General features: G+C 40.6%; 1 protein-coding gene and 1 pseudogene across 4 annotated transcripts in view; both read left to right on the top strand.

Annotated features, from left to right (window-relative positions):
* BCAS3 (BCAS3 microtubule associated cell migration factor) overlaps positions 1-17,137 on the top strand; it is a 3,636,180-nt gene that overhangs the window by 2,727,932 nt on the left and 891,111 nt on the right. The gene's annotated exons all lie outside the window — the stretch shown is intronic.
* Positions 12,151-12,270, top strand: LOC146858843 (U4 spliceosomal RNA; annotated as a pseudogene).

Here is a 17,137-nt window from a genome sequence, read left to right as displayed (position 1 = left end):
ATCAAATGCTTTTTTTAAGGTCACATGGCAATCGCGCAACGAGCGCGCAAGGAGGCCGCGTCCGACGCGATTTTGACAAAATATATTTATCATAATATAAGTTTATTACAGTTAGAAATATATAAATGTTTAAAATAATTTAGGTTTTCGCTTGCTCTCATATACTGTTTAAAGTTATTTAGATATACTTTTGAGACAACAAAAAAAAAGGGAATGGCGTACCCGGCGCGATACTATACATCTGTGACGTAACACAGGGCCTGGCAGTGTGTACTCGTCGAATACGCAATGCGCAGCAGGCGCAACCCCATACATACATAACGTAATGCGTGGCCTGGTACTGCGTACCTGTCGGATACCAAAGTAGTACCTGGGGTGGCTTCATGCGTATATGATGTTACGCGGGACGCGGTGCCACGAACTCGTCGGATACGAAATCCGCATCATTTACGAATATGGCGGATAGGATTCGTGTGGTGATGGAGCTTGGTACGCTACCGGTATGGGAGTGCAGTTTTCTCTCCCAAAAAAAAATATACATATTTTTGGGGGAAGATATAAATGATTTTTAAAGTTAAAAACAAGAAGTATAATAGAGTTCCAAAATATTTTAAAATATAATAGAAAAAATATAGGTTTTATAAATATTAAAATATGAAATTAATATTGAAAAAACCTTTGAAATTCACTGAAAAAAACATAGGTTTTACAGACGTTATAGTTAGGAATTAGCATTTAAAAAACTTTTGAAATTCACTAAAAAAAACATAGGTTTCAGGGACGTATTAGTTAGTTGAACATTTGACTCATATAAAACCAGAGAAATTTGCCTGTTCTAGTTAGTTGAGCTAACTATAACTCGCGCACCCGCAATGCACTGCTGATGATGTCACATATTACATTACTCAGTGACATCACTGAGGACATCTCAAATTACATCACTCATGACATCATCCACGTGACAATCTGATGCACATACTGATGCTCTAATATGAACTTTTATACACCCATTCTAAAATGCTGACTACTATTTTTGAAACCATACACAGAAGAATGCCATATACTACATAGCACTCACTATTTCCTAGGCCTACACACACACACATCCAGTCACTTATACATGTAGTTACTCATCAATAGAGGACTATAATATGCACTCATACATCTATACATGCAGTCATACGCTGCCACTCATCCATAGAGCTACTCACATGCCTAGTCAGTAATACAAAGAATGAATCACATACCCATTTAATCATGTATACAGTTATACATACCAACTTCGTTATTTTTAGACATACCACATCACTTATTTATACAGATACTAACACATATGTACTGTCTTATACAATCACTGATAGAAGCAGACACTTATTTATACACCCACACTTGAAATAACTTAGTCTCACGTATACTCATTTATATACTCCAACACTCACATATAGTGGCTTAAAACATATGTAGTTAGTCACAGATATACCACTGAGACATTTATTCACTCACCAACACACCCATAGACACACTAACTCACCCATACAGCCCTTTCCAGATACACTTTTTAATCCATACAACCACTGAATCACCCACTCAGACATCTATGCACAGACTCATACACCCACCCACCCACACAGACACTCAAGGACCCATACAGATACTCAGATAACAAATCAATAACCTATATAGACACTCATGTAGGTATTCAGCAACCCATGCAGTTGCTTACACACCAATGGAGAGACTAATACAGACTTTTACACAGTTTAGTCAGTAACCCATGCATTCAGTAAGACACGTTCAATCACTCACTTATACAGTCAGTCACATACATACGAAATAATTCCTTTAGGCACTTGTAAATGCATTCATTCCTCAATACACCTTGGCATATATATATAAAATATATTTACATTTTATAGAAACACACATTCACTGGATGATGTCAAGAGTGATGTCATTTGAGATGTCATCAGTGATGTCACGGACCATGTCATGAGTGATGTAATATGTGACATCAGCAGCAGTGCATTGCGGGTGCGCAAGTTAGAGTTAGCTCAGTTAACTACAACAGGCGAATTTCTCTGGTTTTATACGAGTCAAATGTTCAACTAACTATAACGTCCCCGTAACCTATTTTTTGTGTGTGTGAATATATATACATATATATATATATACATATATATATATATGTAAATCCTGTTTGCGGTAAACACTGGTGTGCTGCCTGATCGCTGGCGGTGCTTTTGGAGTGGCGCTACCGCTTGACTGCCGAAACGCGTCCCTGCTATGTCCATGGGTCCAATGCAACTTGCACAATAAACGAGAGAACCCCCACGACGAAGAGTGCTGGCTCCTTAATTTAACTCGATTTGGGATTATATTTCATGTTTTCTGAGCGCGAGCGGTAGCGCCACTCCAAAAGCACCACCAGCGATCAGGCAGCACACCAGTGTTTACCGCAAACAGGATTTACATTTTGAGGCAGGTGTGCCCCCATGTAAGGAGAGCGGCGATGGAGAGGAGGAGAAGGCAGACGTGGAGGAGCGGGTTCATACGCTGGGAGCCTATGCTCCCTTGGCGGGGACTGGAGCTTCTTTGCTCATTGGCGTATCCCCCCCCCTGGTATAACCTTTCCCTTCATGGAGCTGGGCACCGCGAATGGTACTGACCAAGAATGCGGTGATCTCGTGGGTCCGTACTGCTGCTTATCGGAATTGGTTTCATTGAACCCAAGGATTTGAAACTTCGAGGAGTTGCCACTGTGAGTCTCCTTATATTTTGGAACAATGGTACTGAATTAAGGAATCTATCTTGCAACAAAGAACAGAATGCCCTCGAAACGAGTGCTTTTTTTAAAAATGACCTTTTCAACAAAGTTGGTAACAATCCTTGAAGTATAATTGCAATGAACTTGAAATAATGCGTTGTTGTGAATTTTAAATGACATTAAGCAGATGCTGTGTTTCATAGACAAGGACAAGCAAAAAATCCAGTCCGGGTTTTATGGAAAGCAGAATGTAGCATGATGGGAACTTCTGGCAAATGAAATGAACTAGAGGGCATTAACGCAGAACAGCACAATATGTGAATTACTTTAAGAGTGATTTAGAACTGAAGGATTTACACTGTTGTGGCTTGTGGAGCAATTTGGCGATTTTTGCCGATTTTTGAATGGTTGTTAGCCCACGTGCTTGCTTTAACCCAATCATTTTGAAATGTAGTGCATCTTCAATGTCAATGAATGTTTTAAAAACAAGTACCATTATGGCGCATTTCAGGTTGAGAAAGGCAGCTTGACTGCCGAAACGCGTCCCTGCTATGTCCATGGGTCCGATGCAACTTGCACAATAAACGAAAGAACCCCCACGACGAAGAGTGCTGGCTCCTTAATTTAACTCGATTGGGGATTATATTTCATATATATATATATATATATATCCACAAAAGTTTCTTCAGTACTAAGAATCGGAGAGACACAGCAGGGAATACAGGAAGGGTCTTTTATTCACCAGAGCAATGGCATGACGCGTTTCGCTCTGTACCTTCATCAGATGCCTGCTCCAACAAAGTTCTCACACCAGGAAACCCACAGGAATACTGCCGGTCGTTCCGCCATTACTAGCTGTTCAGATGGGCGGAGTTAGAGTCCCAAACGGTAATGCAGGCGCATTGGCGGACTGCAATTACCAGCATGCACCTCTCACGGCTTGCAGGTAAGTTTTTATATATATATATATATATAGAGAGAGAGAGAGAGATAGAGAGAGAGAGAGAGAGAGAGAGAGATAGAAAATGAAGAGGTGCACACTAGGCGAGATGCTCTCACAGGTAGGTTTTATTAGCAAAGCACGGAATTGCTTAGTGAACAAAACAGTCCATCAGTTCTCCGCCGACGCGTTTCAGGCTTTACGCCCTTCATAGGCGAACTGCAGGGATTGACGACAAGCAAGTACTGCCCAGTATATCCCCAAATCCTGCTTGATCACTCTCAGGTGAGTTCCTGTTCACTTTGCATGCTGAGACTAATACACCCTGTGGGTCGCTGTCGTCACTGCCAAATAAAACAAAAGTTATTTATGTGAGACAATGTTCAAAAAGTCATTATCACGTGCTCACTGCACCCCCTTGTCTCACATAAAGAACTTTTGCATGTATATATATATGGGTGTGTGTGTGTATGTATATGTATGTGTATATATATATCAAGGACCGCAAGGCAACAAAATTTCTACATGATAAGCTGGACCACCAAAAGGGCCAAATTTACACCTTTTCTTGGCGTTTTGACAATTTGAGGCGCCAACAACTATCTGAGAAAGTGCTCTCCTCCTCGCTATTTCAAAGCAAGGAAACAAGCTCAGAACTCAGCTTGGAAGTGGAAACGAATCCAGGTGAGGGTAGCGCTACAGGTGGAGTAGGATCCAGTAGAGACATACCAACAGTAGTGGAAGAGCTACGTTTTTTTACAGTTTGATCGAACGCTCAGTCTCAGACCTCTGCCTCAGCGCAAAGATAAGGAGGGAAGAGGAAAGGCAACCGAAAATAATTACGGGGGAGAAAGCCAAAAGAACAAGTCAAAACCGACACAGAACAAGCAATGATGTAACTTGACAACTCTAAGACAGTTATAAACCTTTCTAATATGGAGTTGTGTGAAGAAGAGGAAATAATTTTATCATTAGGACTTTCATACTGTTTCCCTACTAAATTTGATTATGCACAAACTAGAATAGACTTCTTCAAATTTGTGAGAAAATTAAAACTACACAAGTATTTCAAAGGCAGATTCGGTCAGTTACTGGGCGAGAATCAATATCTTCCATCAATGGAAACCTAGCAGTAGGAGATACGCAACTACTACATGACCTTGATAAACTACAGAGTGGGAAACATCAAGGGAATATGGCCAGATCTACCGTTGATAGCTGCAGCTATGGGAGTGGACATTTATGGCAGTGTACCAACTCTCTCCAAACCAAAATCTGTTTTTGTACCTGTGATGCCTATGAGATGTGTTGGATATTTTTGCGGAAACTGTGATTACAGATCTTAAGCAACTGGCTATTGAATCTAGCCAGCGGTTTTTACACTCAGATTCCAATGTAAAATTCTGATATGCACAGGTTATGAAAAATGTGAAAGATAGAAATGATATAGCAGTGAGATGGTCTGATAAGTGGGGCAACTTTGTGCTCTGGCCCATAGACATGTGCACAAATGATGCACAAGGACAACTATAAGACAGGGAATGCTATTGTAAAGTCTATTTTGCATGTCTAAAGGAAAGTAAAGACAATTTCCACACTGAGCTATATAAATGGAGAGGTCTTGGTTTAATTTCACAGGAAGAGTTAGGTTATCTGAAAGTGGAACATCCGGTAACCCCCATCCTATACCTCATCCCAAAAGTCCGCAAAAGTGCCACCTACCCACCTGGCCGACCTATTATCTCGGCAATAAGAGGGTTCTTTGAGAGTCCGTCCAGATACATTGATCATTTTCTTCAGGAGCATGTTCGCTCACTGCCCTCTTTTATAATGGATACAGGAGACATCCTGCACAGAATATATGATATAGCGTGGGATGACTCCTATGTCCTTATGACGATGGATGTCATGGCTCTGTATACGGGTATTAGACAAGAAGATGGTATCAGAGCTTTAAAACACTACCTTGGCACTAGACACATACATCTTCACCAGCACACACGCATGCTAATAGATATGGCTGAGTGGTGTCTTAAAAACTTTTTCTTTTTGTTTGAATAGTATACATTCAGACAGATCCAAGGGACTGCTATGGGTACCTGCTTCGCCCCCAGCTATGCAAATTTGCATATGGACTTGTGGGAGGAGCAGGTACTCGCAGTGGACTATGCGAAAGAGTGGTCAGAAAACATTGTTCTATGGACCAGGTTTATTGAATGACCTGTTTATTTTATTGAAAGGGTCACCTGAATCTGCTAGAATGTTCACACAGTAATTTAACACCAATGATCTAAATCTCACATTTACGTATGCTGTCAGTAAAGAGGAAGTGCTTTTCCTTGATCTAGTAGTATATGCAAGCGAGAATAGGCTACATACTAGGACCTACAGAAAATCGAAATCAGGCAATTCAATACTCCATGCTAGTAGCTTCCACCCTACTAAATTGAAGAGCAGCATCCCCTATGCAGAGAATCTATGCATGAAGCAGAATTGCAGTAGTGAAGACACACTCAGGGAGGTACAACAGAACCTACACAAGAAACTTAGGGTGTGAGGTAATAGCCAGGCTGTGCTAGATTCAGCTCAGGAGAAGTTTAAAGCCAAAAAGAGAGAAGAACTTTTGTTTGGTGCACAGAAAGGGAAATCACAAATCACTGATACTATCCATATCCGCCTGATTACAGGTTACTCAGCTTATGATGCTAGACTGTGCAGTAATTTGCACAGGCACTGGAAGCTTATTAAAAGTGATCCGATGATATGACATGACTGGTTGAGAGGCAGTAGGGGTTTTCAGAAGTGCTCAATTTGCAAAGCTTGTCATCATGGTCGCAACTCCAAGACCATGCAGACACTGCTGCGTGAGACACCTATAATTATCCGTGGGATGTTTAATTGCAGGAGTGAGTTTGTGATCTGTGTGCTAGACTGTAACTGTCTGAAACTGTATGTAGGTAGTACCATTCACATGGTCCATGTTAGGATTCCTCAACCCCTAAGGGCCAAAGATGATGAAAGTTATCCTGTAGCTAGACACATCCATGAGCACCATCAGGGCAATGCAAATGAACTGGTGTATTATGTGATTGACGCTATCCCCAAAACCCCTAGAGGGGGCAACAGGGAGCTACAGCTCAGGAGATTGGAATTGCATTACATACTTATGTTGAACAGCAAAATTCCGCATGGATTAAATTCGGACAAAGATTTATTTTTACATTTATAGCTATCTTTATCAGCTCCTTAGCAGACCTTTGTGGTGCAGATTAGTTTATTTGATTTATTTTATGTCATGGTTGGGGCATTAGAACTTCGGTTTTGACACTGTCTTGACGTATGTAGTCACTGTTTTGTTGAGGGGAACATATCAACTGGAGTATTCTAAAGTGGCTGTGGTCATGCACTTGAATACGATTCACGTTGGTACTAGGGATAGTGACAAGTTCAATAGTAAGCTCACTTGGGCCGAATTCCTGTTTTTGTTTTTATGCTTCCGCTCTTTTTGCTTCATTATTGCAATGGTTCACTCGTGCATCGTATCCTATTTTACATTGAGGTATTCATTGATGTAAATAAGTAACAGGAGTGTTACAGTGATACAATGGACGGCGGATGTCAAAATAACTATATACAAAAAATCACTGATATATGGCTGGAATCCCTTTCATGGAGCATAGTGGTGTCACTGTATTCCACAGTGCGGCTTGCAAATGTTAACTAGGTTTTCCACTGAAATGTTTATTTTATAAATTGGGTTTTATATTTTTGATTTTTAGTTCCATTGCCAATTTTATATTTTAAAATGTCATTTCATTGTGCTAATAAAATGCTTGTATTAACATGCTTGTATTTCTTTTGATGTATTTTCTTTCTTTCTATGTCGGCGACATGGCTGCCATGAAAACACTATATATATGTCTATCTTAATGGCACCGAGTTATGTGAACATGGTGGTTCTACCACCGAAATGCGGTAGGAGCCTTCTGTTCAATAAATGGTGAACTTACACCCAGCGTGCCGGTGCCTGTTTCAACACTTTGGAAGAGGAATTGATGTATATATACATATATATATATATATAATCTCCAAACAAACGCCGTATCTCCTTGTTCAGGTAACAGCAGGCCACGGACACCAATTGCTTTCAAGCAGTGATTTATTTCACAGAAGGCAAACCAACTCAACGCGTTTCGGGAAACCTGCCTTGTTCACGAGATATGTATATATCCTAGTCTCCCGTCACTTTCAATCTATTACTAGACCGAAAGAACCAATAATGGGGTTCTTTCCCTGTATGAAATGCAAGGCATGCAAATATAGTCATAAAAAGAACACCTATGAGTTACTAGGAAAAGACTCTAAATCCACCAGAAACATAAAATAAATTATTAAATTGCAATTCTAAATTTACCATATACTGTCTGGAATGCCCTTGTAAAAAAAGGTATAGTGGCAGCACTATAAATCCCACCAAGAAACGTGTGCTAGAACACATGCTGGCAATTGCCAATAAAGATAGAAATTATCCTGTGGCTCGCCATTTTGAAGACTGCCATATGAGCAATTGTGACCTTTTGGCCTTTTACTGCCTGAATAATGATGAGGAATTATGGGCCCATTTAGAATGAGGTCCATGCCCCTTAGGCTGCTAGACCATGAGTCATACTATGAATTGTTTACACTATATGAATATATTTGATTTACAATCTATACAGTTAAAGAAACTTCTAACAACTTAGATGGTTGCTCAGATGGGATAAAGATAGATGTTTGTTGTTACTCTTGATATCCTTCTTTTGTATACAACTGTGACTATAATTTGACCAGGTTCGTTTCTCTCTTATAACTTTGCTTTTTTGTTTTCAGTTTTGCTACACAATTTAGACACTTGTTTCTATGAGGTAATAGTGTTTTTCTGTATGCCTTTTGTCCTCTTTTTTTAGATCAGTCATGTAACGAATAGATATAACTGTATGTTCAATTTTGAACTGAGGGTGTCCGGAGATCCTTTTGTTTTGGATCATGAATGCCCATTCAGGGTTTGATGGTTGGGTGTAACAGCCATAATTCCAAAGAAAACTGTGAAGCATAATTATTAACGAAGATGGCTTCGCACATGAAAATAATATTCAAAAAGATTGAAAAGAATATATAAAAGAGAGAAAAACGATTTACTTTCTCTTTAAATATTGTCTACATTAACAATGAATATTGTCGATTTTGGAATTAAGATACCTTGTTCCATACACATAGAGGCTGAGTAAACGGTTTACTATTTCTTTTAATAATGCTGTTACAAATGTTAAGATGGCCGACACAAAAACAGGGCATTATGCATGTATTGAGCTGTCTTTTAGGTTTACGGTTTTTTTCACTTGCACTTTTTTCACTTTAAAAATGATGGTACTTTGTTAAACACATTGACAAAGCCAGAGTGGTGAAATGTGTCTGTCAGCACTGAGGGGGGATCTACATGAATTAAAAAACATTTTCACGGACTTTAGTGTGCTCCTGTTTTGTGTCGGCTGACACAATTTTGGTCTTGGACTGTTTGTGCTGTGAAACGCGGCACACCACCACGTAAAGAGGCACCCAGGGCGAGTGGCTGCAACGACGGTGAACTTCCGTTTCTTCATTTAGATATATATATATATATTTATATATATACATATATATAAGTCGAGATAACTTTATTCGGTTTCAAACGAAAACCATAAAAGTTCATAAAAACGTTCACAACAGACTTTTAATTAAAAAATCTATATACAAAGCAGCAGGATAAAACAGTTCATACCAATCTCATCAATTAAGTAAAGGTGAACTTATTTAATTTTAAACATAACCATAAAATTCATATTCATAAAATCGTCATAATGGGTTATTGTTTTCAAAAAACTGTCTACAAAGCAGCCAAATAAACAGTTCATACATATCAATTCATTATATAAAAGGAGGGAGAATTATACACCTTCAAACATTCCTCTAATAAAATGTACAGTCTATATTACAAGGCTCTCATCATAATTTCGTTATACAACTCCCTCCATAAGTCAGGTTCAGTAGCAAGACCTAATACCGTTTCCTAATCTCCAAAGCTACTTTGATATAGTTGGAAACCCTAATACATATATCATAAGTAGCCAAAGAGGATAGGTAATAAACCCTTCTATATAAAAAAATGTTTTTTAAATCGGGACTAAAAACCTACCTCTTGGTACCTTATAGAGGGGGCAAAATAGCACAACGTGCACGGTGCTCTGGGCTACCACGTTATCACATGGGAAAGCCACCAAAAAATGCAGGGTAAGTAAGCGTAATCTAGTTAAATAAAAAGGAGTCTGTACATTTGTTGTAAAAGTTAGATAAAATTGCTGTTGATTCGGGGATAAACAAAGGCGCCCTGTTACGTCATAGTTAGAACGTGATGTCTTCACCCCTGTAGAGTGTACCTCTTTTATGATGTTTTTAGCATTTTCATGGATGCTGTCCGGACAATAATAATAATGACCCAAACCTAGCTTACAGAAACTATCCCTTACGAATCGAAGCCAAGGGATAGAAAGTGCTCCATCTAGGTTAATACAGTTCTTGATGACCTCTCTGGAGAATACAAGTTCTTCAGACAACCATATTTTGGCCCATATTAACAGAGGGGCAATTCCAATACGATCCTTTATGTAATCAAGCCCCAGCTCTTGATGACAGAAGATTGTGGGGACACTATTATCATCAATAATCTTTTAATACATTTGTTTTCCATAACTTCAAGCTGTTGGTTGTTATGGTATCCCCACACTCCTGCCCCATATGTTACAACGGGCACACATATGAATTTGTACAGGCTAACCAACTCAGACACCGGCTTATGGCCCAGCTTTCTGGCAAAACGGAAAAGCCCCTCAACTACACTGCCTGCCTGTTGCACCCATGCCGTAACTAACGGTTTCAGCTCAGCCTATTATTAAAAACATTCCCTAGATAGTTAAAATTATTCAGTTCATCAATATTCTTATCTCCCACCATGTATTTTCTTGTTTTTGTCATTTTCGGGCCACACACCATAATATACAATCTTATCAAATTCACTTTTAAATCAAGAGCCAGCATAAAATCTGTAAATGCATTAAGCAATTTTTGGAGGCCAAATGCTGTTAGTGCCATTAACACGGTGCCATCAGCATAAGAGAGTAGCGGGACTCGTGTGGTGTGCCTCCAATATGTGGATAATCAATTTGTATGTCTATTAAGAGGGCCTCCAAACCATTGGTGTAAATTAGAAAAAGAAAGGGGGGCAAAATACATCCCTGCCTTACACCTTCCGTGGAGGCTATAGGCCTAGTTTTCTCACCTCGGGGCCATATCTTTTTTGAAACGGAGGTCGATGCATGAAGCCTGCGAAAGAAGGAGATCAAAGCCTCCTCCACACCCATGTTTCCCATCATTGCCCACAACTTCTCCCGGTTTACAGTGTCAAAAGCACCGGACAAGTCCATGAAGGCGGGATGGAACCGTTCCTGGTCCTCGTAGTTACCCATCACCAGTGACAAGTTAAGGCACTGCTCTTCTGAAGCCATATTGCGATCTTGCCAATACCCTGTTAACAGTCGCCCATGTTTCAAGCCGGGCAAGGACAACCCTCCCTAGCAACTTTGCTGTAGCGTCAATAAGTGAGATTGGCCAATAGCAGGCGGGGTCACTTCAGTTACCTTTCTTGAAAACGGGGATGACGACGGCCTCTCTCCAGGATACTGGATTGGGCCAGTAATCACTGCCCTAAAAACGTTGGTCAGCACTGGAGCCCGTAACTGGGGATTACTTTTAAAAAGATCTAAGGGGACCCCATCAGGACCTGGCACTTTCATACAGACTCCTTTGGTTATGGCTTCCTCGACCTCGGCCACTGAGATAGATAAACTTAACTCAGAAGCCGAGGTTAACTTTAAGGGCAATTCCCCACTGGGAACATCTAGATGGCAGCCATGAGGGTTAAAAATAGCCGAAAAATGAGTTTCCCAAGCCTGTGATCAGGGAAGCTATCCTCCTCACATCTTTTGTGAAAAATGGACGGTTTATAACCTCCAAAAACATTTGGAATCTTTGAGGGAGTTAGATCTCTCCAGGTCGTCCCAAGCTAATGACCTTAGTTCTTCCTTCCTCTGCTTGACTGTGGTTTTGTGGAGCTTCCTGGCAGTTTTAATTTGTGCCCAGTCATGAGGATTAGCGTGGAGGGCCGATTTCAATATGTTTTGAGCATTAGAGCAAGCAGCATTAAACCACCTTGTCTCCAGGAGATCCCTGATCTTAATTGATTTGGTCAGGTTTTTAGCTATATCTGCACATATCAGTTCGAAATCACGAATGATCTCGGATGGGGACACACCAAAGTGGAGACACCTCATGATTGAGTCACAATTATCTCTTACAATTTTTGAATTAAAATCAGATCTTTGTGCAGTGGCAGTCTCGTAGCCAATGAGGTCTATCCAAGGCGTGATTATTGCTTATGGAAAACTATATATATATATCTGTCATTGAAGAAGGCATTTCCGCCGAAACACGTCTGCCAGGTGGTTCACGAAAAGTGCACTGAGAAGATTGTATCTCATGTCTTGGTGGTTCAATAAACTCACCGCCTGTGTAGCTGTAGTGTCAGAGCTTGTTCATATTCTGGAGCTGGTTTTGGAGGTCATATTTAGGAGCAGCCGGCGCTTCAAACTTACACGCCTCTCAGTCTGGTGCACTGCGTCAACTGGCAACTAGTGGAAAAGGTGTATGAAGCTACACAACCTATTGCCCCCCGAGCGGTGACAGACATGGTTACAGTAGGGAGAAAGACAGGCAGTATCACTGCTTGAACGGGACACGGCCGATGTGAGTCAGACCACCATAGCCTCTCCTGCAAGTGTGGTTTTGCAACCGAACAGCTGACGAAAGTCGGGGCATTATTATGTGCAGGAGCCGGGGTTACTTAACCCATGCCCGTAGATTTGGACTACCTAACATACACTTTGTGGCACAATACGAAGCACATGAAGCTGTTTTAGGGAATAAGCAACTGTTATGGACTGAGAGGACTACATTTGAAATGCCATTCAATATTTTACTTAACATTGCAGTTCTCTTTCTATGACGCCTAACATTCTCCAATGGGAGTCACCAGAGAGACTTCAAAATTCCCACAGCTGTCAAACTTCCCACAGGAAACTGACATTGAAGAAGGCATTTCCGGCGAACGCGTCTTCCAGGTGGTTCACGAACAGCGCACTGAGAAGATTGTATCTCATGTCATGGTGGCTCAATAAACTCACTGTCTATGTACCCGTAGTGTCAGACCTCGTTCATATTCTGGAGCGAGTTTTGGAGGATATATATATATATATCATAGGTTTCACACATGTTATAGTTAGCTGGACATTTCCCTCATAAAAAACCAATGAAATTCCCCCGTTATAGTTAGTGCAGGCAACTATAACTCACGCGACCGCAATCCTCTGCTGATGACGTCAGATATTACAAAGGCTAGGGGGTCAGGAACTGTCCACCATGCCCCCGTTTCACATTCTCCACCTTTGTTTTTCTCTGCCTCAGACTGCGAGAGACAAAATGGCGGCCGACACTTCCTGATTTCGACTGACTGGAATGTTTACTGTCATGTAACCACCAATCAGAATTACGCTCGCGCTCGTCAGCGTGCGCGTACGGTATGCTTACCGTACGCGCACGGTGCGCGCCTATAGATATATATGTACTTTTAACTGAAATTTTCTCAGGAACTACTGAACAGATTGACTCCAGATATTCAAAAGGCACATCCCTGACCTGAGGACTTTCTCTTTGCCAAATTTCAAATAATTCTGTTCAGCCGTTCGGGCTGTACCTTGGACTAAAGGTCCCTATGGAAAAATGCATGGGGAAAACGTGTTTTGGGACCCCCCTTTTTTCTCGGTCCCCGCTTGACTAATCACCCCGAGACTTTCAGGGTAGGAGCGGAGCGGAGCGCCCCACCTATTTTGAAAAATTCGAGAGGATTCGTCAACTGGCGCCAAAGTTATTCAAAATAGAATTTTCAGATTTCCTATGGAAACACGGTCCTAACTATAACTATCTATCTATATATATATTCACTGAAAAAACCATAGGTTTCACACATGTTATAGTTAGCTGGACATTTTACTCATAAAAAAACAATGAAATTCCCCCGTTATAGTTAGTGCAGGCAACTATAACTCACGCGACCGCAATCCTCTGCTGATGCTAATACTGTATTTAGACACTTATTTGCCCATGTCTTCTTCCATTAAATTTTAGCTATACATATATTACAAATATTTTTTTTTCATAAAGACACATATGTCATCAGCAGAGGATTGCGGTCGCGTGAGTTATAGTTGCCTGCACTAACTATAACGGGGGAATTTCATTGGTTTTTTATGAGTAAAATGTCCAGCTAACTATAACATGGGTGAAACCTATGGTTTTTTCAGTGAATTTGCAAGGTTTTTTAAATGCTAATTCCTAACTATAACGTGTGTGAAACCTATGGTTTTTTCAGTGAATTTGTACGGTTTTTTAAATGCTAAGTTACTTTACGCCGTTCGTGGCGTGCGCGCCCACTTAACGCAGTTCGTTCCGTGCGCGCACCGTGCGCGCACAGTGAGCACGCGGTGCGCTTCGCGCACCGCGCGCCCACTTTACGCAGTTAGTGCCGTGCACGCACGGTGGGCACGCGGTGCGCTATGCGCACCGCGTGCCCACGTTACGCTAGATGGGCCATGTACCCACGATGCGCTTCGCGCACCGTCCGCACACGGAGGATATATTAGGCGCTTCGTTGTGAAAGGTAAACTATTAAATGTTGTATTTGTCGATATGCCTTGCACAAAAGGTGCCCTGCAGGCACCTTTTGAACATGGGGGGGGGGGGATGTGTGGATAATATTTTTTAAAAAATTAATTTTTACCGTAATCGCCGTTTTTTCGAAAATATATAAAATTGAATTTTTTGCCTTGGGGGTACTTTTGGGACACCTTAATCTAGGCTAGGTGGTTAGGAGCTGTCTAACCTGCCCCTTTACATGTTTTCTACCTTTATTTTTCCTCCCCCTCCTCAGAGTGCGAGAGAGAAAATGGCGGCCGTCGCTTCCTGGTTTCGACCGATTCGAATGTTTACTAAGATCTAACAGCCAATCAGAATCGCGCACGGTAAGCGCACCGTAAGCTGCCACAGATATATATATTGATTTAAATGCTATTTTCTCAGGAACTACTGAACAGATTTAAACCAGACCTACAAAAGGCACTTCCTTGACCTGTAGACTACCTCTCTGCCAAATTTCAAGTAACTCTGTTCAGCCGTTCGGGCTGTAGCTGTGTCTAAAGGTCCTATGGAAAAATGCATGGGAAAAACGCGTTTTGGGACCCCCCTTTTTTCTCAGCCCCCGCTTGACGAATCCCCCCGAGACTTTCAGGGTAGGAGCGTAGCGTAGCGCCCCATTAGTTTTGAAAATTTCGCGAGGATTCGTCGACCAGCGCCAAAGTTATTCAAAATAGAATGTTGCGGTTTTCCTATGGAAACAGGGTCCTCACTATAACTACCTACTGGCGACCGCCAGTAGGTAATATATATATATATATATATATATATATATATATATATATATATATATTAATCCTGTCAACGTACATAGAGGGCTATTATTTGGCTTTGATGTCATAATGGTATTGAGCGACATTTTAGGGTCTGCTACTAAGATTAATGTACATATTGTATTCTACACTGTGTCCGCCAGTAGCTCCATATTCTTGTGATTTGGTAAATAAAGGTGGCAATCATGCATACAAGTCACAGGCAAGTAACCACAAGTACAACACAACAAAATGGTGTGTGTTAAAGGATGAAGTGCTCACGCTATTATATATATATGATATATTATAAAGTATATATATATATATATATATATGTTATAAATAGGAAAGGGAATTTTAAAGAACTTTAGAGGTTTACTAAAAAAACAAAGGTTACAGGTACGTTTTAGTTAGGTTCAGATTTTACACAGAAAACCATAGAAATTCAGCAGTTTTAGTTATACTTATCTCAAGAAACTATAACTCATGCCCTAAGGTAAGTATAACGTGTGCCCCCGTGTCTGTATGGATGATTCATTGGGTGCGTAACTGACTGTATAAGTGATTGATTAGGTGTCTCAGCTAATGTATGGGTGAGTGACTGGGTTTTGAGAATGTCTGTATCAGTCTGTTAGTGTCTAAGTGACTGTATGGGTTGGTGAGTGGGTACATGAGTGTCTGTAGGGGTGATTGATTGGGTGTCTGAGTACCTGTATGGGTGTATGAGTGTCTATGTGGCTTAATGAGAGGGTGTGTGACTGACTGCCTGCATGGATGAATGAGTGGGTGAGTCAGTGGCTGTATGGGTTAGTGAGTGTGTAAGTGAGGAACTGTATAGGAGACTGAGTGTGTATATGTCAGTGAGTGAATGGATGTTTCAGTGGTATGTGGGTGAGTAACAATATGTGAAAGGTAGTATAGGTGAGTGTTGGAGTATATGAGTGACTGTATGTGTGATTGAGGGATTGTCATAGTGTGTGCTTGTGTCTGAATAAGTGAGTGACTATGCATTAGTATCTGTATGAATAAGTGAGTGGGTGTATGTATAACTGTATAGGTGAATAAATGGCTGTGTGATTGACTCTAGGTGAGTGAGTAGGTGTATGAGTAGCTCTTTGAGTGACTGACAGCATGTGAGTGGCTGTATTAGTGAGTGAGTTGGTGTATGCGTGGTTGTATGGCTAGCTGAGTGGATGTGGATGTAGACCTATGAAGTAGTGAGTGGGTGTGTAAGTACTGGTATGGGTGTGTCAATGGTTTTGAGAATGGTAGTGTGGAAGTTGAAGTGGGTGTATGAAAGGTTATTTGGAGGTGCAAGCGGGTGCGTCAGAGATTCTGTGGATGATGGCATTAGTGATGTCATTTGAGATGTCATCAGTGATGTAATATGTGAGGTCATAAGCAGTGCATTGTGGAGGCGCGAGTTATAGTTAGCTCAGCTAACTATAACGGCTGAATGTCTGATTTTGTACGACTGAAACTTGAGCCTAACTATAATGTCCCTTGTTTTTTTCAGTGAATTTCTAAGGTTTTTCAAATTCTTTATCCAACTATAACATCAATGTAACCTGTGATTTTTTATTCCGTTTTTAAGGTTTTTAAATTTTATTTTTTCTCTAAAAAGGTTCTATCAGGTGTATTTTTATAAGCTTGTATTTTCTCCGGTGGATTCATAAGCATAGTTTTTTTGGGGGTTTTTTGGATTTTTTTTATATTCACAACAACGTGATGATCGCTATCATGTCACAAAATCTTAAAACAATTTAACGACCACCATCACTTTCCAAAAATGTTAACTTAAAAAAT

Source organism: Triturus cristatus, chromosome 3_2 (assembly GCF_964204655.1).
Source record: "Triturus cristatus chromosome 3_2, aTriCri1.1, whole genome shotgun sequence".
Lineage (NCBI taxonomy): Eukaryota > Metazoa > Chordata > Amphibia > Caudata > Salamandridae > Triturus > Triturus cristatus.
Note: the sequence above shows the minus strand (reverse complement) of the source record. Positions and strands in the feature narration are given on the sequence as shown.